The sequence below is a fragment of the Phragmites australis genome, chromosome 19 (assembly GCF_958298935.1).
Source record: "Phragmites australis chromosome 19, lpPhrAust1.1, whole genome shotgun sequence".
Lineage (NCBI taxonomy): Eukaryota > Viridiplantae > Streptophyta > Magnoliopsida > Poales > Poaceae > Phragmites > Phragmites australis.
This window is the reverse complement of record NC_084939.1, coordinates 15613746-15635628: the sequence shown is the minus strand read 5'-3', so window position 1 is coordinate 15635628 and position 21883 is coordinate 15613746. Positions and strand designations below refer to the sequence as shown.

The 21883-nt window shown below is 40.5% G+C and overlaps 1 pseudogene; it reads left to right on the top strand.

The window, feature by feature from the left end:
* Nucleotides 1-16942: 16942 nt before the first annotated feature.
* Nucleotides 16943-20238, top strand: LOC133900208 (protein NRT1/ PTR FAMILY 4.6-like; annotated as a pseudogene).
* Nucleotides 20239-21883: the final 1645 nt, after the last annotated feature.

Sequence of the window (21883 nt, the reverse complement as noted above, 5' to 3'; positions counted from 1 at the left end):
TTTAATCTTCTTCCCTCTTATTCCATAGCTTATGCACCCCCATTATCTTTCAGTTGTGATGGAGCATATTGATCCAAGGGATTCAGCGGAGGAAGCATGCACCAAACACCACCTTGATCCTTTAGTTCAAGGAGGAGGAGATGATGCCAGTGGCTTTGGCACGACCAGGCCTCGTGGTGGTCGTGTCAAGTTTGCTGCAAGGAATGAACCGGTGAGACATGGGGAGAGCTGGTGCTCAAGGCATTTGGATTGAGAAGCCTAGTGGTGGTAGTGGTGGTGGTGATGATACTACCGCCACCGCTGCTGTAGCTGCTGCTCAAAGGGCAAGAGGCTTTAAGACTCAAGCTAAGAGAGATGAAGAGCGGTTGGGCAAGAAGATAGATCCAAGGACGTGCCCTCGCACCCCTCCTCGGATTGAACTTACTTTTGGATGGGATCAAGTGCAATACAATGAGTTTCCGCAGATGCATGCCCCTCAAGTTCTCATGGGCTATGATCCTCGACTACCCAAGAGCTATAAAAATCAAAGTGTAGTTGTCAAGAAAGAAAGAAAGAATGACCCTTTTTTATGGCCAAGAGATGAGTCATTGGATGCAAGGTTTTGGAATCAATTTTACTTTGACTTCTATCTCACGGTTATTTATCAAAGTAAGAACAAGCCAATCGTGCATATGCAATACATTGATTGGAAGTATATGGAAGAAGCTGAAGATCCTATCTTTGATCAAGTAATTGATGCATGCATGGAGAAAGGAATGAAGGAAGTCATGGGATTCAAATATGATTGGAATGAAGAAATTATCACTCAATTTCATGCTTCTTTTTCTTCAAGGCCAACAAGAACGAGATCCATTGGACAATGCTTGGTATCCACTATTGCATTGACTACAAAACTTTCTCTCACCTTCTTGCCCTTGGAACAAAGGATGATGAATATGGTTAAGGAGAACAACATGGGCATTTTGTATGAGGATGGAAACTTGCCCGATGGCACCACTCACGGTTTGAAGCCACTCTATTTTCTTCTCAATAACCTCTTCCGTCAAACCATCTATCCAAAGAAGGGAGATGCAACAAAGATTCATGGGTTATCTCGGAACTTTCTTCTTCGTATGGGTACCGGTGGACACCCCTTTAGTGTTGGTGACTTTATATGGGTTGAGCTAATTGACACCATGAATGATGCAAGGAAGAGCCTCCCATATGCTCCATATATATGTATATCATCGAGAAGATCACCAAGATATCCTTTTCAAAGGATTGTATTCACGAATGCTACAGCCCAAAGAAAATTAAGATCTCTAGCGGTGGTCCAAGTTCGTCCCATGCTGCCCCACCTCGTGCATCCTCTTCACAATCTCATGGTGGTGGTGGATCTCATCGTCATGGCTCTCATGTCAAGTTTGTGCTCCACTCTATCTTCAACATATGCAAGTACATCACCACGGAAGTGAATGAGATGCGAAGGGAAGTGAAGAAAATTAAAGCACATTTAGGTCTTACCACTTCTCCTCCTCGTTCATTGCCCGATTTCGATGATCCTTTTGCCTAATGGGACGCAACAGAAGAAGAAGAAGAGGCCCTCCAGCTCCTCGCTCTCGCTGTACTCGCTCGACCAGTGAGATCATAGAAGAAAGTGAAGAAGAGGGCGGGCGAGTATGAAGAAGAAGGTGATGATGATGAAGAGGGCGAGGACGAAGATGATGACGAGTAGCTGCTCTTCAGTGCTTCCTCTTTTCCCTTTTTGGCGCTTGATGCTGATGGGGGAGTCAATATCTATCTACTCGTGTTTGTATAATCATCTTGTTCTATCCGTGTGGTGATGGACATGAGACTTGTGTTTGTGGTGTGCTAGAACTGCTATTTATTTATTGAAACTAAGTTTCTCATGTTAGTATTTTTTTTTTAAAAGCTGAGATATGTTCTTAGAGTAGAAACTGTCAAAGTGCGGAAGTTCTGCATTTTTGCACAGAAGTTCCGCATTTTTGCGGAGGTTCCGCATACATATGCGGAAGTTCCACACATTGATAGAATTTCAGTCTTTTGCTGTGTATAACATGTCATGCGCATCTCATCTATCCATGATTTTGCACAGATATTGTTGTTGCACCCCACGGATGCTATGATATAGGGAGAGCCTCCACACTATCCTAAAATTGTGCAATTGGCATTTTAGGCCAAAGTTTTGAAGTCTATTCAAATGCACACTTTTATGGGGAGCTCTCTATATCATAAGTATTCAAAACTTTTATCATTTACAATCTCTTGTAAGCCTTAATTGGGTTGTCATCAATCACCAAAAAAGGGGAGATTGAAAGTGCATCTAGACCCCTAAGTGGGTTTTGGTGATAATGACAAAACAATTAAAGAACTAATGAACTTTATGAAGTATGGACAGATATAATTTCATCAAGCAAGAATTTGACGAATGGTGTACACCCCCAAAAAGGAAAAAGGAAAGCGGCACATGAATCCTATAGCTTTTAAATTCTTTATTTTTTGAAATTGAGTTTAGGATGTCGTACTATAAAAGGGGACATGAAATTTACTTGCTTACGTAGAAACAATGCTCAAAAGTCCAAACAAACCTATGAGAGATATATAACCCATGCTTAACACCTCAGATAGCCCCAAAAAGTTTTAAAACAAGGAAATGCGGAAGTTCCGCAAAACTGTGCGGAAGGTTCGCACTTTGGCTGTCTTGAGTTATCCTGCGGAAGGTTCGCATTTATGTGGAAGGTCCGCATATTTCCGGAAGTTCCACACTTTCTAGAGAGTAACAGCTAGTTTTTGCCTGTGAGATATTTATACCCCACACTCTTTCAATCCAACAGCAGTCAAGCATTCATTTCAACCAGCTTTAAGACAAAAGGCTCTAGCTCCTTGAAAGCACCTTTCTCACTCCCCTTTGTGATTCCTTGTGAGATCTTTTGCTATCGCTAAGTGAGATTAAAGAGAAGAGCTTGTGAGAGTCAAAAGCCATTATTTGAGCATTTGCTTCTTCGTTAAGCGGGTGGATTTCTTGTTTGCTGCTCTTGGTGGTTCGTCCACCTAAAAGTCTAGGTGTCGCCCGGTGAGCTCCCAAGCTTGTGGTGAGCCCTGGGATGTTTGTGTCACCCCGACGAAGTGAGTAAGAAACACTAACTCGATCTTTGTGGTCGCTTGGGTGAGGAAAGAGTTGAAAGAGATTCGGCTCTTTGTGAGCTCCTTAACGGAGACGTAGGCGCTTCTTTGTGGAGTGCCCGAACTCTGGTAAATAAATCCTCGTGTCACTCTTGTCAATTTCTTATATTTGGTTACATACTCTTGCTTGAATTGATTTTTAGGGTTTCAACCTGATCTATCTCTTTGTAAGGATTGAGTTGCAGGTGCTTGGATATACTGGTTGAAAGACATCTCCTAGTGCTTGGTAATTTGTGAAATTGTATCACCTTGTTGCTGCATAGGCGCAGATTCGTTTTCTTTCAGGAAGTACAAAACTTCAGCAGATTTCTGCGGAACTTCCGCATATTTACGGAAGTTCCGAAAAATTCTACGGAACTTCCGCATATTAACTGATCCACTATTTTAGTTTGTTAAAAATTCAGATTACGCCTATTCACCCCCTCTCTAGGCGTCATTTCAACATCCCTGATGGTTCCTACACAGTTACTGTAGGTTTTCCTGACTATGTGCGTACCATCAGGGTTCAATTCCGTTGACTGGGCAGCTACCATCATAGTCTGCTTTTCTTGTAGCACACAAACCACGAACTATACATAGCACTCACTGATCAAGCACTTATAGTCACCATTCACATCATGCAACACACAAATTTGGAGAGAGAGATATCAATTCATGTCATAGTTGATGTCTACATAAGTTAAACATCTCAACAAGTGTGCTAAGTCCAAGCAAGTAGTAACAGCCTGCTGATCATAACTACAAAAAATGTTATCATCTGCTCATTAACTATCACATATAGATGGTTAATAAAAGCAAGCTATCATATTCTGTCAGCTATTGTTAAAAAGATAGGCAACACACAATTATTTTTCACTAATTGACTTCATCAGAGTTTGTGTTGTGGTCAGATGGTTCAAAGTCAGCATGAGAAGATCCAATACCGGCCTACATAAGACAAGACAAAAGTATATGGTTAGAATCCATTCAACACTGTGCAAGATCAGAAAAGCAAGAGTCTTGGATTAAATAGCTAGTACAAGAAATGAAAAGAAAGTGAAAGAGCAAGTTATTTTTGCAGTACCAAAATCAGCAAGGAGAATTAGGTACAGTTGTATCCCCTCCCACAACTTAAGTAGTTCATCAATTAGTGGTTGCATTACGACTCTCAAATTCTTTCCTGGATGTTGAGGACCATGGATTACTAAAGAAGAAATATGAACTCCGGCCTCATAGAAACACCAAGGGGAAGATTTAGTGGCACTACAAAAACCGGTCAACATGAATAAGGAGCAGCATACAAACTATATGGTGTGAACCATCAGTTGCTATAACAAGTTGTACATTTTGCTCACTTCCGAAGTCTAGAAAATCTATATCAAACTGCTGCCATGCTTCACCATCACATGGGTGAACCATTTTCCCGAATTTTGAAGGCTTGTACGACCACAATAGTTTTGTCGTTTAGCAATTGGGAGGTATCTTAAGACCTTACATGGAACTTTATTATGGCTATCTTCATAACAGGTGGTACCATAGAAATCACATTTCTCTTTATTCTTGTTATCTTTATAGTAAAGCATGCAATTGTTATAGCACACATCAATCTTTTCATACGGCATACCAAGTCCTTCCAATAGCTTTCTAGAATGTTAAAAGTTTTTTGAGGGCTTGTACGACCATAATCTTTTTAGTCTATTAGCAATTGGGAGGTATCTTAAGACCTTACATGGAACTTTATTATGGCTATCTTCATAACAGGTGGTACCATAGAAATCACATTTCTCTTTATTCTTGTTATCTTTATAGTAAAGCATGCAATTGTTATAGCACACATCAATCTTTTCATACGGCATACCAAGTCCTTCCAATAGCTTTCTAGAATGTTAAAAGTTTTTTGACAGCTTTGACTTGGGTGGCAACAATTCATGGATTATCTGTAACATATCATCATAGTAGGAAACAATATAGATGCATCGGATGCTCTGATGAACAAAGTGATGTAATCACTAGATGATTTTTTGGGTGACATGTGGGAAAATTTGTTAGAAGTGTTACACCGGATAGTCTGGTGGTAGTGTGGTGAGAACACCAGTCTATTTTCAGCAGAAGGGGCATTGCCAGGAAAAATTGAAGTTCAGCTCACCAGATTATCCAGTGATGCAATGATGATAGCACCATACTATTTATTCCAGAGGCAATTCCAAGGCAAGAATTATGAAGCTCAGTTCACCGGATGGTTCGGTGAAGATAATGTTTACACCAGACCAATTCTTGCAAAGAACAGTTTCTTGTGGTAGAAGAAACTTCAATCACTGAATGGTCCGGTGAAAGCAAGAATGAATCACCGGAGCAATATTTCCAAAGAGGGTTGTTTTGGTTGGTTTGAAGGAGTTCCACTCATCGAATAGTCTGGTGATGGACAAGTGTGTACACCAAAGCTTTTCTACCAGAGAAGATTTTGAGGGCAAAAGAAGTTTAACCCACCGAATAGTCTGGTGGTGGCAATAAAATCATCATTAGAGCATATTTTCCAGAGAGGGTTGCAATAGGCAAATTTAGCTAGTTTGTACGCACAAGATGGTCCATTGTTAGGTCGGTGTTCACCGAATGATGTCACCGAACTATTTCTCAGCAATAACAACTAATGCAACTTGCACAATAGCAATGGAAGTTTGTACTCACTAGATTGTCCGGTGTGAATAAGGAGATACTCAACAGATCATCTGGTGTTAACAGAAAAAGTAAGTGGTTAGACAATAGCTATAATTTGGATCTCTAGCCTATAAATACCTCTCCACTTGGTTTCATTTGTCTCTCTCGCGTCCCAGAGGAGTTCATACATTGTGTGTGTCATGAAGAAGCAAGAGAGAGCACTTGAATTGATTTCCAAGTCGCTAATTGAAGATTAAGGACATCATTAATGCATAAAGAGTAGCAAGCATGCATCTGGCTATAGTCTAGGCTTAATCTTGATCAACTGGAATTATTGGCTTGTTACTCTTAGTGGTTGGCAACACCTAGCCGAATTTTGGTGATTTGTGGTGTCTCGGTGAGCTCGTGGAGTTTTTGTGGGAGCCCCGGGAAGAGCTATGTACTTGGTTTGATGCCCGCTAATCCGGAGATGGAGAAGTGGTAATCATGAGGAAGCAATTGAGTCTTGGTGACTCAAGGGAGAGCAATATCCTTAGTAGATGCTCCAATAAGGACTAGGGGGGAGTGCCAACTCCTCGATACCTCGGAAAAATCCGGTGTTCTCTTTTCCATTTCTTTACTATTTCGCAATTTAATTTGAGTATTTACATTCATGCAAGCTTTCAATTTTGCATTTTCTTAATGTCTTTGCTTGCTTGTTTAGTTGCCTTCTCCTAGCTTGTTCATGTAGTCGTACTTTTCATCTAGGCTAAGGTTGTTATTTATTCTAGTTTTCGGTAGAAATTTTTAATTACCTAATTCAAACCCCCTTCTTGGGCCATTCGATCCTTTCACCAATAAAGCTCTCACCATACGCTGTTCAGATTTTATAGCTTTCCTTGAAGCCATTCTTACACAAGTGCAATTCTATCATTCTCCTTTTGAGCCTAACATAATTCCTACAGATGGAGCATGGACATTGATAGTACCTTTTTCAACTAAACTAGGCATAGAGAAGGTACGATCCAAGAAGTGATTAGTGTTTTCAATCCATTCTTTAGATGGTCTACCACGTTTCCAACCAGCATACATCCATTCACAATTTGCCATTGGTTATATCTGTCATTACCATTAGGATGAGATGAGTAGAACTATAATTTTTTTAGTCGATCTAAGCATGTGATTTTTCCTACTACTACATGTTATAATTCGGAAGCATTGAATCATTTATATGTAATAAAGTGTTTATGCTTTGTGTATTTTTTAAAAAATAGCATGAAAGCATTTGTAAAAATAACTCATTAGGGGTGTATGTTTCAGCACACACAAACAACATGAAAGCATCACACTATATCGGATTCAACAACAAAGAACACTACAAAAGTTTTGCACAGTATCATAAATGACCAGAAATAACATAGACAAGTAAATTTCCAATGTAATTTAGTATAGATATGCAAGAAGTCTTACAACAAGAACACAGCACAGGTGGAGGCAAAGCATATCACGTGGATACAAGTTTTGGACTAGATCTACACACAAGTTCAACCTTGGATTTCTTGACCTGCACCATGACATCATAGAGGGTCATATTATATTATGAAAGGACCTATATGCATGAGCATCATATGTCAGGTTTATGCATAGAACTCATAATCATCATTCTTAGTCCATTGAAAGGAATTTTCTTTTAGCACCTCATATCAGAACCAAACAAAAAACAAAAGAAAATAGAAGGAAACTCATACTGCTTCTAGATCTCTTTTTATGTAATTTACTTTGGGTTAATATCAGATTTGGTTGTGGCAATATTCAAGCATCGTGAAGACATTTGTCCCTTTTTAATTAGAGAACTTGAACAAACTGATATGTAACAAGAACACAATTCAAAGTAATGTTTCTTAATGGTTGTACCAATGACTAAAAAGTGCAGTCTTCTTTACTTGTTAAGCAGTACGCATATGTGTCCAATGCTCACTAGTCGACACTTCATACAAAATTTGTAAATCTATGACAAAGTATTCTATGTCAGGTCTCAACCAGTTGAAACACATGCATGACTAAATTTGTACTGAAAAATGTCACCCTTCATGTACAAAAAACACTGAAAGCTGAGCTTTCAAGAGAAGAAATTTTGCACTGAGTTGAATCTACAATAATCGATCTCTTCTCACTATACCATAATCATCTTAACACATAAAAAGAAGATCATATTCTTGCATGCACAATGTGACAAGATTTGTGAGAGTATAATACTTTTTCCTTTGGCACATCAGAGTGTCAACATATCATTTTCCCCTCGGCAAGCTCAATTAAAGTACTAATTAAATCTGTGACTTGCAGATCGGCAAATGATGTTACAAATAAATAATCATTGTGATCCAAAAGAGTCAGTGAGAGAGAGGGAGATGGGGGCTATTACCAGAACAGGACTCGGTGTGCCTCCAGGTCTGGGTAGGAAAATGAAGAGGGAGTTGAGGAAGGAGGCGTAGGCCTGGGAGTAGAGGAGGATGAGACCAATGTGGACCTTGCCGCCAGTGCTATGTGGGCCATGAGTGGAGGCTCCGGCGGACCAGAGGAGGGGGCGGTGTTGCAGGTCACCTAGAGTACGCGCTGGGCAGATGACAACATGATTTGGATGAAGGTGGTGGTGGGAGGAAGAGAGTTTGGTGGATCTGAGATTTTTGGAACCATGGTGGCACTAGGGTTCATCGTGTTCAGTGTGATATTTGGGGCAAGTGAGCAGGATTTGGGGGAAGAGAGCTCAGTGGATTTGGGGGAAGGGATATGGAGAGAAGTCAAGCATGAGAACCAAACCCGCAAATGAAAATTGGTATGGCGTGCTGCATTTTTCCCTCCCACTTGGACCGCGCCAATGGAATTTGGACCATGACGGTCCATTCGCGTCATGGTTGTAGTATTCATGACCGTGGAGGTGGGCCGGTCAAGGATGATATGGACTACCATGATAGTTGAGGTAGGTCGGTCAGGTGTACGATTTTTTGTGGTTGTGGAAGTGAGCCAATCAGGGATATCGATGACTATCACGGAAAATCGAGTTTCTGGTAGTGCATATTGTTGATCTTGGGTGAAGTATGAGAGATCAGTTCAGTAATAGTCCGACATGTGTACAACTGTATATCATAAGCTTAACTTAAATCAGCTTCAATAACTTATAACTCTCCTTTTGATGGAAGTATATTTCAGTGAACTTTTGTCTTGTATCTTGCCTGTGATGCCATGCGCCAAGTATGGCCACTGCCAGGTACAAAACATTATCACAATACAAGATTCATATACATGTCATTGAGCATTCATGAACATCATTTTTAGTTGTGATAATTTGTTGAGCATTGGTTTGTGAGCACAAGTTAAATTGAATTAAAATAAATAGTGAAATTAACATGAAATGATGAAACCATTACTAATTGCTGTTGCATTACAAAGGAACTCACAATTCCACTATGTAACTTAGGGCCGGAGATAATTTTAGAAATTGGTTAATCACTTAAGATGAATATTAGTAAATTTTCCCATATTTTAGAGAATTGATTTGATGGCTTAAAAATTTCTAGAAATTATGAAAGTAAGCCAATTTGGGGATTTTTCATCTGACTTCTACCTAGGAGTTTTAGGTAAAATCAAGTCAAATGGAACTTGTGAATTATAGGAGTTGCCCAAAAATTCTCAAAAAATTTAGATGATCAGAGTCCCTCTGTTCAAACAGAGAAAAAGGGAAATGGATTATTGTCATTGTTCCATATTCCTATGGGACCCACCTGCCATCCGCTAGATCTTTCTTGCCTGTTCTGTCGTGCAGAAGCTCAGTGCCACACTGCTGCCGACACCTGCTGGCTAGATTGAGATCATCTGACTTTAGCCCTTGAAGTCACGGCATGACTTCAACCCCTAATGCGCCATCTGTGAATCTGTGTAAACCTCTTATTGGTGACACCTTGAGATACACGAAGTCTCTTACTTCGAAAGACAATTCTTGGCGTTGATGATACGCATAACTCTTTTGCCTTGATTGTGCAATTTTTTAGATTTTTCCCTAATCTCTTGTACTAGTCTTTCTACTTCTCTCAGAATTCCTGGTCCAAAAACTTTACTTTCCCTGGTCTGGTTCTAGAAAAATGGGGTTCTACACTTTCTTCCATATAAGGCTTCAAAAGGAGACATCTTGAGGTTAGCTTGATAAATGTTATTATACGATAACTCCGCATACGGCAGATTCTTGTCCCAACTGTTATTGTTCTTCAAAGCACACGCTCTTAACATGTCTTCAAGAATATGATTTACTCTTTCTGTTTGTCTATCAGTTTGCGAATGATACGGTGAGCTAAAATTCAACCTTGTATCCAAAGACTCATGTAAGTGTTGCCAGAACCGTGAAGTAAACTGACTACTCATGATCAGATATAATTATCTTGAGTACTTCATGCAGACACAATCTTAGAAATATACAACTCAGCTAGTCTCAAACATTTATAGGTTTCTTTGACTGGAATAAAATGAGCTACTTTCGTCAACCGATCGACTATGACCCATATGGAATCATATCCTGACTGTGTTAGAGATAGACCCACTATGAAATCTATGCTAATTTCTTCCCACTTCCACTCAGGTACTTTCAATGGCTATAGCAGCCTTGCTAGTCTCTGATGCTCGGTTTTGACTCGCTGACAAATATCAAACAAAGCCACGTGTTCTGCCACTGCGTGTTTCATGCCGTACCACCAATACTGATCTTTAAGATCATGGTACATATTGGTACTCCCTGGGTGAGTAGAATATGATGAATCATGGGCTTCTCATAAAATTGTATCCCGAATAGCCTTCACTTTCGGAGCACATATTCTGTGCTTATACCACATTGTGCCTTGCTCATCTTCAGTGAAATTTGAGGCTTTGCCAACTTTGATAAGCTGCTTAATTTCAAGATCTTTTCATCCTCTAGCTGATTCTTCCTTATATCTTGTTCAAGTGTTGAGTCTATTTCCATTACAACTATCTCAGTGCTACACACCATTCCCAAATTCAACTTCTCAAATTCCTTGCATAACTCGGGACTCATCTCTTGGAGAGTTATAGCGTTGACATGAGATTTTCTACTCACGACATCAACCACTACATTTGCCTTTCCTCGGTGATAGTTGATTCCCAAATTATAATCTTTGATGAGCTCTAAACATCTGCGTTGTCTGAGATTAAGATCTGGTTGAGTGAAGATATACTTTAGGCTCTTATGATCTTAATAGATTTTACACCTTTGACCTATCAGATAGTGTCTCCAAATCTCGAGTGCATGAACCACATCGACTAATTCAAACCTTGACAAGATGCATCACATTACACTATGAACGATTTCTGGGTGTCAAACATAATTAGTACTAGAGCTGAGGTTATCTTTTCTTTAACTCATTGAAACTAGCTTCTCGAGCGGCTGTCCACTTGAACTCTGCTCCTTTCTCCAGCAGTTTTGTCATTGGCTTTGCTATTTTGAAGAAACCTTCTATAAACCTATAGTAATATCCCGCTAGACCCAAAAAACTACGGATCTTCGAAACATTCTGCGGTGGTTTCTAGTACAGAACCTCCCTCACTTTGGATGAGTCCATAGACACACCTCTTGCTAATATAATGTGACATAGGAAGAAAACTTCCTTCAACCAGAACTTACACTTTCTCAACTTTGCATACAGCTGGTTCTCTTTGAGCTTCTACAAAACCAACCTTAGGTGTTCCTCGTGCTCTTCCTCATTCTCGGAGAAAACCAGGATGTCGTCAATAAATACCATGACAAACTTGTCCAAATACTCCATAAAGACCTTATTCATCAGATACATAAAGTAGACTGGAGCATTTGTTAACCCAAAAGACATTACTGTGGACTCATACAAACCATACCGAGTAGAAAATGTGGTCTTTGGAATATCTGAGGCGTGAATCTTTAGTTGATGATACCTAGACCGAAGATCAATCTTGGAGAACACACATGCTCCTTTCAACTGGTCAAACAGATCTTCAATGTGAGGTAGAGGATATTTGTTTTTGGTAGTGACTTTATTAAGGGTTCGATAGTCTATACACATCCTTTGTGTTCCATCCTTCTTCGGTACAAAGATAACTGGGGCTACCCAGGATGAAGAACTGAGGTGGATGAACCCTTTGTCTAGTAGTTCTTGGATTTACTCCTCAAGCTCAGCCAGCTGATTGACATTCATTCTATATGGTCTCCTATATATAGGAGCAGTTCCGGGTACTAACTTAATAACGATTGGGTGGCATACCTGGCAAATCTTCTGGGAAGACATCTGAAAATTCACTGACCACTCTGCTATCTTTTACTGCATTAGCCTTGTTAAGACTGGCGTTGATAGCTAACTTCATCGTGGCTTGGAACTCCACCTTGATACCATCTGTGTGTCAACTATACTCTCTTCATAGCATATCCAATGATTCCATTGTACTTGGTTAACTAATCCATTCCCAGTATGATATCAATTCCGTTGGATTCTAGAATGATGAGATTTGTAAGAAAGTCTACCCCTCTTATGCATATACTTACTTTAGGGCATACATGCCTTGATTCCCTTTCTCCTCCAGGAGAACTAACTAGCACATAATTTTTCATTAATGCTCTTGGCAATTTATATGTGATCACAAATTTTGATGATATAAAAGAATGCGTAGCACCAGAATCGAACAAAACTATAGCGGGGTAAGACTTTGCAGAAAACATACCCAACACTATGTCAGGAGCATCCTGAATTTCTTCCACGGCAACATGACTGACTCAACCATGCATAGCATTCTACCAGGGCTGCTGCTGGTTGTTTCCCTAAGCCTGTGCTTGACCTTGCTACTTCTTGGGATACTTGTTAGCGAGATGCCCGAAGTTGCCACAACTAAAACACGGGCCGATGTTGCCTGATCCTTGACCAGTACAATTCTACTGTTGGGGTTGGTTGTTGTTATTTGGTTGTTGTTGCTAAAAATTAGGGTTGTTGCTACTGTTGCACTGGTTGCACTGGCGGCTTGTACGCACCTACAACTTGAGTGGGCATTTTTTTGCGGTGGCCTCTGCTACTGATTCGGTCCTCCATGGCGGAACATAGAACCTGTAAGTGGGGGGCTGAAACGGGGATGAGTGTTGCTGCCTGAAGATTGACCTTGCAGGCTTAACTTGCATTCTTCTCTCAGATTTTGTCTCTTCTTCTCCATGATGAACGCTCTATCCACTAGCTTCTAGAAACTGGAGTACTTGTTGGCCAAGAGGGCATACATATGTTGTACCTAGCTCTAATAGCACTTGTCACACCCAGTTTTTCAAAAGAATAACCAAGTGCATTCCATATGTTTGCCACAATCAGTTTCATCATACATGCGGTGATATATCAGTGATATACAGTTCTATATTGAAGAAAAATAACGTTATTGAAATATATACCGGAGTTTACAATACACAAGCGGAAGAACATAAGAGGTCTCCTATAGATCTTCTAGGCACACCACAGGTAATCGACTGGGGGCAACGCGACCTAGGACGCTTCGTCTCTAATCAATGGTCTCCAGCTTCCTTGATCTTCTTATAGTCTTCTCCAACTAAGCATCATTTATTATTGAAAATAGCAAGTGTGAGTACGTATCATACTCTGCAAGTGTAGGAAAGCATGACATAGGGCTGAAGTCAAGAAAGGGTTAGACACTGATTTACCGCACTACGAAACTTTAATCTATCACTCCAAAAAATTAGGTATCCTATTTACTAAGTGTGAAGACACAAATTAAACAAGAGGAATAACTCATCAGATTCCAATCGACAACAAAACTCACCAGATATTCCATATCCAGCTACCATAACTCACCATGCAATCCCATTACCTGGCTACCTGAGCATCCATACTAGAACCCTGATCACAACTAATCAAGAAAAAGTTCAAGCCACTCTTGACCGTGAGCATGACTGATCGATCAATTTTATACTCTGTAGAGTTTGCACACTTTATCCACTAGTCGTGATTTCATCCCCCGCTTTATCAGGTGACAGTCTCCATGTTGTCGTGCTGATCAAGCACTTGCACACTTCTTATGGTGTGCTACTAGGAGATCAATACAAGTCTGTTACTAAGCTCCTGCTGATCCGTAGGCACCCATTGAGGTTTCACCGCTAACAGATGATGCCATCATTGCAGAAGCCCCTTCTTATGCCACTCAATCGTCCATTGGTGCCCACAGAATCTGAGAGGTGGCTAATTAATTGGCCAGGCCATACACATATAGGCCTCATGGTTGCGCTATTTAGCCAGGTTATAGGCTTCAAGAACCAGTCCTTAGGATCCCAGCAGGTACAGACACATTCCCACCGTGTAGCACAACACATGCGCCTTCTTGCACCATCCTCAAACCAACCATCTTGTTAGGATCCCTATATCATGTTGCTACAAAAGATCACCAGACTCAATTCATGTTGCATAAACATTAGTCATGTTTAACTCATAACCCAACCATGACAGCGATTAGCATATCTACTCTTTGTTTCCCATGACTTGATCAATAGCAACAAGGATAATCAAACAATTGCTAGTAAACTCTATTCATTGGTTTCCAATTTAGACAGGCATGCAAAAAAAGGGATAAACAACTAACATAAAACCCTAAATTAGGTGCAAATTGAGCATGGACACTTGCCTTCCTGATGTTGCTCAGTTATCTCTAATTCTTACTCCTGGAGATCCTCGTACTACTTCAGAACATAGTCATCTACTCGTAGTAACAACCGACAAAAGAGAAAATATAGACAACTAAGAACAATGCATCAAAAAAAGGCATCACATCATAAGAAAATGCTATGGTTGGATATGTCATGGGATTAGATGATCAAGGAGTGCTGCTTGGATTTGAATAAAATTCGCTGAACAAGATTTGAAATGATAACTTCTATTTGAATTGAAATGATTGGAATTCGTACAGGGAAGAATGAAGCGATAGAAATTAGGGTTCGTATACAATGATAAAAAGATTACCAGATCGACTGTTAAAGGAGATCCAAAAGCTAAAATATTGTTCAATATATTGAATCCATAATTTGCTATGCGATGACATGGGGCCCAAACGTCATTGTATGCTAATGTGAATTCAATTGTTAAACAATATCTTAATTTATAGGGGCCAAAAATGCTAATGGATATATAGGACTGGATATTGCGGATATCATGATTGTAGATGAGTTTGCATGGAGAAGAACCTAGTGAAAATTAATGATCGGTCACACAAAATGCTGGTAGAATAGATCAATCATGATGAACAGGGTCAATTTGGATCCTTGTATGGGAAACGACAAAGGACTGGTTGACTGATGACACCTACGATCTACATGATACTATTTATCTTAGTATTTTATATCCATATCGAGACATGATGCGTAGGACCAAACTACAAGTAGGTTGGTTCATAGCATGAGCTATTATCTTCCACACAAGTCCTCTCACCTACACATCGATCTCCATGAGCGATGGTAGAGCTTGATACGGCCTTGTTGCTCCAAATGCCGGAGGTGGCAGTAAGGGCTCCGGCCAGCAGGGGTGGTGCGACGATGGCGGGTCGAAGCAGGCGAGGGTGAGGAGGGGCCTCGATGTTGGGTGGATGCTGCTGCTGCAAGGACGGTGGTCGTGTGTGGGAGAGGGAGGGGAGAGAGAAAGCTAGGAGACGGAGAAGGGGGATGGGGTGGTGAAGCCTGTGGAGCAGCTGAAACTAAAGGAGATCTCCATGGCTAGGGAAAAAAATAATAACACCACGTCAGTTTCCATCGTGAATTTGATGCTTTGCTGCAAATGGAGGCTGGTAGTTTCAAAATATGTGTTCAATTGGCATTCAAAAGCATTGATTTCGCATAGGCTGGTGGGATTGGGATTTGGAAATGGTTCTGGCTCTGATATAGAAGGCGATTAATGGGATGAAATAAGAAGCGGCTAGCCATGAATTGCGGAGAGAAAGAGTACGGAGGTGGATGACAAAACAGACTGATGCAGTGGGAGACGAAACAAACAGCTCTAGTTGGAGGACGATTTCTCCACCGTCCGAACTCCAAATTGGACGTTGTTTGACTTTATCTTGTAGTACTCGAAAAGATCTCCAAAACTGCATCACAAGATAAACTGTTTGAATTCCACCTTATCTGCGCAGGACTAATCTCGGGGCAATAACTCTTAGATACATTAGCCAAATGTGGACTTTCATAGGTGCAAATTGAAGCTCTCGACGAGACCTACAACTTTGGTATTGTTAAGATTTGCATTTGAGGTAGTGTTGAACTCCTAACTACACGAGAAGATGAGGCTAGGCGACGAGGAGTAACTGGCAGCTGGAGTAATGGCCATTAGAGGAAAATAATGAGGGAATTGACGAGGGGATTGAATGTGGACAACAACATGCTCAATTTTGGCAATTAAAAGACGTGTGTACAATAAATTCATCGGTTTTTGGAGCTCCAATGAGCAGTCATGGAGTCGGGAAGGTGAATGGCGTTGTACATGTCCTCTCAATCTGGAGATAGAAGAAGGGACAGGGCAGCTTGGGCCATCTTTAGTATGCGAAGGAATTATGGAGAAATAAAGATAGGGAACTTCAAAGCTTTGAGAATGGTGACAAGATGAAAGAAATTGATATAGGAATTTTGGATAATATTAGGAAAAAATGGAACATGAATTTTGGATAATATTGCGATGCACGAGGTGGTGTGCGTATTGTTCGACATTTGAGTAGTGGTGTGTACTGGCGGGGCATGGGGACAAACGTGTGGAGGCGTGTTCATCACACGTGAGGTACTCATGAGCAAAGGGACTTGGTGGTCTACTGCTGCAGACAAATGTCATCGATGGCATCCAAATTTGAGGTGATTAGATTTGATGTGACTGGCAACTTCGGGCTTTGAAAGACTAGAGTTAAGGACCTACTAGCACAACAGTGTATCTTGAAGGCTTTGCATGTGACGAAGCCAACCACAACATATAATGACAAGTGGGAAGAGATGCAAGCACAAGCGGCGACAAATATCATGTTGTGTCTCTATGATCAGATTATGTACCATATCATGGATGAGTCATCACCTAATAAAATTTGTGATAAATTGGTCGAGCATTCGATGTCCAAAATATTGACTCAGAAGCTGTACTTGAAGTACAATATGTATGGGTTGAAGATGCATGAGAGGTTGGATCTTGCTGAGCACATAAACGCCTTCAATCAAGTTGTAGCTGACCTTGTGAAGGTGGAGGTGAAAGTCGATGATGAAGACAAGATGATTATTCCTTTGTGTTTCTTGCCACTTGGTCACTACATTGATGTATGGCAAAGAGGCAATCAAAGTGCATGATATTCTTGCGGTGTTGTTTGCTTATGAACAAAGGAGGAAGAATAATGCTAGTGAGGGTTCATTATGAGATGCTGAGGTTAGGGGTGATTGAGGTAGGGAAACTGACAAGAAAAGGAAAAATAAGAGGTCATAGTGCTATAAATTCACTGATTGGGGACATGTGAAGAAAGATTGTCCGGAATTGAAGAAGGGTGTAGCAAATATTGAGGTTTCCAAGAAATATGACTCGGAGAGCAACAGTGATCTTCTCGTACTATTGATTGAAAATTCTTGTGGTGAAACATGATTGTTAGATTCTGCAAGTTCCTATCATGCGACATCTAAGGAGTGGTTCTCTTCATACTTTGAAGGTGACTTTGGTATTGCTCACTTCGAAGATTATTTGGGTTACCATGTTATGGGAGTTGGAAATATCAAGCTGAAGATGTATGATAGACTAGAGGTACTACTTGAGGGCATGTGGCATGTGCTGGGGCTTAGGAGGAATCTGATCTCGCATGGAATTCTACATAAAGAATGTTAAATGTATTAGGCAATGCCAGATAAGAAGGCCATGAATGTGATGTATGATGGTAATACTGTAATGATAGCTAAAAAGACAGGAGCTCATTAGTACAAACTGAAAGGTGAAATTTTGGAGGTGAGAGCTGCAAAATGTGTGGAATTCATTCCTACCGGCGAGGCATCCTCGTCAAGCTGTTCAAGGTGAGCAACGGAGATGGATGACTCAAATCTACATACATGGAGGTTCGCACATGGATGACTCACGGTGGTGTGCATATTCGCTAAGGTGGGGTTTGTTGTATTTATGTTGAATATGTGTACAAGGGTCAGTTATAGATTGGCTTGAGACGTAATTAGATGATACTAGTAATAGAGTTGTAGCCGGACTCCTATTTCTAAGCATATAAATATTGAACACCACTGTTGTAATTGCATCGATGGAAAGAAATCATATGAGGAGGAACGTCTGTATTTATACACCGAGGATGTAGGCAAGATAGCCGAATCTCGTTAAAAAATATTGTGCCTTGATGTGTTAATCCTAGAGATGCTTCTGCTAAAATCCTAACAATAGAGGATGCGACAACGGATTTGCCGTCTGTGCTGTAACTGTGCTGTTGGGTTGGTGATATAGGCTGCTGGATTCCCATTTTACAGGAATCAATTGCTAACTGGAAGCCCTATCACAAGAATTTTGTAGGTAAGAACTTTATGGTTAATTGTTCCATGTACACACTTCTAGGTTTTAGTACCTGATTTTTTTTATATGAAATGATTTGTTTAAAACTTGTGCCTAAAGATTACACTGAGTTTTCTTTGCTTCTCAGCTTACTAATATGAAAAAATTATTATTTTTATATAAGGTACATGTTGGCAACCCAGATGGATTGAATCAGATCACCAGAGACAATGCGAAAGGACTTTAGGTCATACAAATAACAAAATTATTACAGTTTGTTCACATCCAAACATTGGTCAGCTTACTCTCAAATATTATACTACTTGATGTTCAAAGGGTCAATCTGCATGAATTTTACAAAGCTCATCTCGAAGGCTTGAGCATCGCCGAAATGTAAATTCTTCATCTAGTTTGTGGTCCGAGACAGACTTTGGACTGCAGATCATCTCACTCACAGGGATTGTCCTTGCAACTCTATCTGCACCTTATGCAAGCACCGCTAAGAGACTTGCCTCCATTTGCTTGCGGAATGCCCCTTTGCCACAAGGATTTGGTGAAAGTTGGCTCGAAAATTGAGGCAGTCAGCCATCCTCCCTGAGTCTTGGCTCCTTTCTTCCTCGGGTGTTACCTGGTTGTCCTCAGTGGTAAAGTGCATCCCCTTAGCAACAAAGGTAATGAGGACGCTCACAATGCTTGTCTCTTGGGCGATTTCAAAGGAGAGAAATAGACACACCTCTGGAGCGTAGATAAATCGACAGTTGGGGTTTCGAGCATCATCCTCGAGAGGGCTGAGCTCTGGGTTTTTGCTAGGGTGTGCCATCTAGGGCGCTTCATGTCACAAGAACAATCTATGTTGTTCTTTCTTGCTCTCCAGGAGTGGGGGTCTACCGGTTCAAGGTGGACCCTCCTTGTTACCTATGTACTTAGTCCGTTAGGCTTTTGCTCTTTTTAATATATAATCAGCAGCTGTCCTGCTGGTTATGTTCAATAAAATATATAATAGCGTATATGATTCCAAATTTCCAATAGATAATGGAAAAGGAGGACACTGGTCTCTTTGCACTGTACACCAAGTAGAGGAGACCAATATTGTTATCCGTATGATTCCAATTTTCGTCACCTCTGTACTTGGCTACATGCCTGCATCCATAATCCTCCCCTTCACTGTCCAGAAAGGCAACACCATGAACATAAATCTTGGTGCAATCAACGTATCCCCAGGCCCCAGCTACACTCTTTGTCATTCCAATGGTGTTTCAGCTGGTCATCATGATGATATATGACAGATTTATCGTCCCATTACTGCACAAAAATACTGGTTTTGTCGGTGGTGTCACGCACCCTCAGCGAACGCATCGGCATTGGCTTTTTTGCGGCATGTTGGCCTGTGGGGTTGCAGCCCTTGTTGCGATAAACAGGAAGCGAGTGGCAAACGGGAGTGGCCTCATGGTCTCACCTACTGGAATTTCAATGTGTGTCTTCTGGCTTGGGTTGCAATTCTTCTTTATTGGAGTTATGGATGTTACTTCTTTTGTCAGGCTTCTCGACTTCTCTACATTGAGGCTTCTACTTACTGGGATGAAGTCCATTGGGAGCTCCTTTTTTACGCACACTAGGAGTGTCAGAATGATTTGTTACTTTGTTTATTGAGTTGGTGAATCGGGTCACGAGGCGTGGTGGAAGGAAACAAGGGTGGCTGGAAGGAGCAAACCTGGACATGAGTAAGCTTGGTTCGTTCTATTATTGGTTGGTCTGTGTTCTTCAGTTGGTGTTATTCATGGTCTACCTGTATTGGGCACGGAGGTATGTCTATAGGAATGACCATAGAGTTGTCGAGGAACAAAAGAAGTCTCCATCTGATTGTTCTGTGGATGCGATCTAGTTATGAAGATATGTTTGAATGAAAGTTGGTTATATATTGCTTACACTTGGGTATGTATAAAAAACTGAATGTCTAGCATGCATGATACTGTAAAGTGCATTGAAACTCTCGTGTCATGCACTCATGCCTAGCGATATTGTAAAGGTGAAAATAAACAAGGCACTCGTACTCTCATTTCATCATATATATGAATCATACAAATTTGCAAAAAAATTCAGGAATGAAACAGTTAATGTTCTCAACTTCCCTACGTTGAAAGCTGGTGCATGCGGCAGTTATAGTACATTTGCCAGGTGAAGCTTATAGAATGAAGATACTTGTTGTAGACCAAACCCGATAAGCATGAGTTGCTACAAAAAGTAAGGAAGAACAGGACATGGACCTGATTAGCCTTCACTACTACAGAAATTGGTAGTTATAGCATCCTCATCATTGCTAGTTTGCCGGTAGTGATAAGGGATATCACTGTTGGTGAGTGCTGGTTCAATGATTATTTCGCTGTTGGAGGTTATGAACAAGCAATGATAGTCGGTTATCTATTAGGGTTTCTTTGGTGGTACTTAGGTAGTCACCAGTAAGCTTAGTGACAAATGATGTGAAAACACTGGCAAAAATTCAAAGAAAAAGCTATTGGGAAAAGATTCACAATATATAGTTCGATTAGATTGTAATAACTGTCAATTTAGAATCATAATAGTATGTTGATATATTCATAGAAAAGGCTATAGAGAAAATATAGGCGTAATGGTCATGAATATACCATACTATGTTTCATACTAAACCATCTAACAAGGAGTTGAGCAACATTTTATCATTTTCTCTCACTCGGGTTGTATATCCTTAAACGCTATTATTGCAAACCGACATCTTCAACAACCGCATGCCTTGTGCTGCATACATGATACATCCATATTCTCCTACTTCATGTGTCATCCATGAATAATATCACGAATTAGTATTGAGTGCCACTAGGCACTAGCTACCTTTTTGCTGTTGTCCGTTAATCAGTTCTCTACTACATAAACCTCTATATATATCGGTCTATAATTGTCGGTTCTTAATGGGCCGGCAGTGATGGAGAATCACTGCCGGTTCATAAGCTGCGCGGGAAAAATACAGTCATCGTGGCTTATGAACCGGCAGTGATAAGGGCATCACTGTCGGCTGTTGGCTTGAGCCGGCAGTGATGCCCTGCTCCATTTTCACTATCTGTTTAATCCATCGACCGGCAGTGATAGCAGAGCATCACTGCCAGCTTGTTATATGAGCCGACAGTGATGTCTCGACTATATAAAAGTTACCCTCTCCTTCCCTAAGCCCGAGTACACAACAGAGAGGAGCTCTGTTTGCTTGGTGGCGGCTATTTTTGTCACCAAGTTCTTAGTGGCTTCAAATGTTTGAGGAATCTCATACTCTAGGTGTTCCAAGGTATGTAACTTCATCTCCAATCCATTTCTACTTGAATTTTATTTGCTAAATTGCTCTAGATTTTGAAAAGATGGAGATGCATCTATGGTCATGATTTTTTATGATAATGTAGATGCAATTATACCTCATTTATTATACAGAAGCTTCAATTAGTAGCTTATGGGGGAAAGTGTCTTTATTATTGATTTAGATTAGCTATAGGTTTGAGCATATTTAT